A 3,397-nucleotide genomic window follows, 5' to 3' on the forward strand; every position below is an offset into this window, starting at 1 on the left:
CACCTAGCAGGCCACACAGAGGTTGGATCAGCTCGAGTGTCCAATTATGATGGTAAGGTTGCTCTGTTGGACCAACAGTTTGGGTCCATATATACAGCACCTACAACATATTTTATTAGAACTTTTGCGTGGACAAAATACCCTTTATATGCGTTAAAAAAAATACATGTAGGTTGAGGATATGTATTATAAAATGAAAACTTGTGAATCCACCCCATAATGTGGGGGGAGGGGAGGTGTCTGCTATAAGAGCTTGGAAGATGAGAGATATGGTAGCGTGGGTTGAAGCTTGGAAGATGAAAGGAGCCATCGGTTCAACTAGGCCCACTATAATATGACGGGTTGGTATAGGACGTTCTTTACATCCCTGTTGCATGCATTGCGTCCTACCCCTGCCTATCTTAAGCCACGAATTGAGAGATTTTAGAATAGTAATAGGTTGCATTAAATGCAAGGGTTATCTATGGTGTGCTCCACTTGAAGGATATCTACCTCATTTTTGGGCTCATACCTTGAAATCATATAAGAAATGGGATGGACGGCGTGGATACACAAATAATTCACTCCCCCCATATGCATGCTCTCTAGAGTTGGGTGAGGTAGGACGCAATCCGCTTCCTTTTCATAAAGGATTTCAATAACCATTAACTTTTTGACAAGGGAATGTTGGGGTTGGTTGGGCGGCTTGGGTGGTCTGTGAATTTGTTGGGATTTGGTCTGCAGAATCACACAGATCTAGATCTAGGATGGCAATCCAAGAGCATTAAGTAATCACAAGAGAATACAAAGATTTAATGTGGAAAACCCTTGCAGGAAAAAACAACGACACAAAGCAGTAGATCTTCACTATGAAAATAGAAATTACAAAGAGAGAGGACTTACCCGATTCGAATAACCTCGAATCTCACCCTTCCTACACCCTTTAGAAACCCTAAAACCCTTTTAGGAACCCTTAGAATACCTTTATGAAGCCTTAGAATTTTTCTTAGAAAGACCCAAGGGACCCCTATTTATAGTTTAGGAAAATCCACTTACGCACCTCTTTGATTCTGCCTCAAATTTATGCAGTTCCCGCAGAATCCACGCAGAATCTGCGTAACCCTCGATTGGTCGAAGGAGGGCTTTGACTGGTCGAGGGACCCCCTCGACCCGTTGAGCCTGACCCTCAACTGGTCTAGCAACCCGGACAACCAAAAACTTTGCTCGCTGGACTTCGAGTCGAATGGGCCTCGACTAGTCTAGTAGGCCTCTTGATTAGTCGAGCAGCATGGTGAAATACAAGATTTAGGACATCCTTTTGCAAGAAACTCCACCATGTCTTCAATCTTTAACCATATAGCTACTTGACCTCTTCTCTTATCTTTGCATTGCATCATAGCTTCTTGTGCACACTACGTCCTTCTTTTACGCCATTTTAATCCCAGAAAAGTTGCACAGAACTTGAACTTCTCTGCAGGAACTACCTTGGTGATCATGTTTGTCGGATCTAAATACACATGCCCAACCACCTTTACTCCTATCTTCCCAAAAGCAAAGACGTAGTCTTCTTACCATCTCACCACAACCCAATATTGCTTGCCAGAGTATTTGCTCACAACACCAATAGCCTGTGAAATAACCAGTCTATTACAGACCATGTCATGCACTGTCAGCCGCATTCAAATAAGGTCCATGAGATATATCCTACTTTTTCTCACCTGTTTTGAGACATATCTTGAGGAAAACTTGAGGAGAGATATGTAGGGAACGCTCTCCGATTTTGCCTAGTCCATCACATACTTGAACAATACCTACCCAAGGTATTCTGCCTGAGATAACTAAAACCTACTCCTCTTCCAGTCTCAATACCGAGAACCATCTTTGTAGCCCCCTGATCCTTCATCCTGAATGTTCCACTTAACTGAGTCTTTAGTACATTGATTTCAGACATGTCATAATTAGAGATCTACATGTCATCAACATACAATTCCTAACTCACCATGAAGGATTCAAATTATAACACTGCCTAGGCGACAAGTCGTACCGTGACCTCCTGCAAATTTTTTCTCAACTCCTTTAAACTTCGAACTGCTTTGGTTGCTTCATGTAGATTTACTCTTCCAATTTCCCGTGCAGAAGTTCATACTCTACATCCATCCTTCCAGCTTAAGATCACATTGGCAAACCAGCGCCAATCATGGATCTAATAGACACCTGCTATACCGTCAGCGCGAATATCTCTGAGAAGCTGATTCCTTCTCTCTAAGCATAATCCTTCGCTATTAACTTTGCTTTATATCTATGATGTATCTTCCTGAAGATCTACTTGCATCCAATCGCTATCCCAGCCCATTGGAAGCTCCACCAGTTCCCATGTGTCGATCTGGTTCAATGAGTCCATCACATCGCCCATAGTCACCTTCCACTTCTCAGCACCAAACTCAACTAGAGCCATCTGAATAGAAGACGGATCCCCTGCGATATTAGAGTCGTTCATGTACTTCGCCGATATCCTACGATTATGCCATGTGATTCATCTCACAGGTGGATACTCCACCTACTCTGTATCCTTGTCCACACGTCACATCCTTCCTGCCCTACCCGCTCATGTGGCCATGTCCAAAATGCCACACATGTGCAGAGCTGGAATCTGTTACAGCCATTGCAGCTCCACCTTTTGAGGTGCTCCCGATCAACCTGTAAACATTATTGAGTCGTTGCGCTTTCATGATTACCCGTGCCCCCTTAGATACTTTAAGGACACATCAATACTTGTGAACCTGCACCCTAACCTCGAGTGCACCGAGAAAAGTCAGATTCTTCTTCAAATTAGGAATGTGCCTGACATCAATCAAGGTACACTCCACCCCATCAAATATCTTGATATGCACTGTACTAACAGCCACAACATTACAGATAATGTCATCGCCCATAAACACATGTCCACTATCACACTCCCTATAGATGGCGACCCACCTCGGATGAGGAGTCATGTGAAAAGATATCCCTGTGTCTAGCATCCACTCGTCCTTACGATCATCGTAAAAGTGTCTAATCGTATACACAAATAAAACATTACCATCACTCCACTCGATCCATCTGACGTGGTAGCATTGGCCTCCTTATATGAAGCCTTAGAATTTTTTATCTTAGATTTAGGATTTTCATAATCCTTTTTCACATGTCCTTCCATCCAACAATTCCAGCACCTTACCTTTCATTTACCCTTGCACTTGGATTTGGATATAGAACCTTAAGAACTTGTACCTTGTTAAGAATTCATACCCCTTGTAAATAGTACATCAGAAGACATCCTCATGTCGACGTTAAGCTTTCTCATAGCCTTCCCTTGAAGGGCTGAGATAACGGTGTCGACACTCAAAGTTTTATTCATAAAGCATGTTGTGTCCTTAAAAGA

Source organism: Magnolia sinica, chromosome 9, assembly GCF_029962835.1.
Source record: "Magnolia sinica isolate HGM2019 chromosome 9, MsV1, whole genome shotgun sequence".
Classification (NCBI taxonomy): Eukaryota; Viridiplantae; Streptophyta; class Magnoliopsida; order Magnoliales; family Magnoliaceae; genus Magnolia; species Magnolia sinica.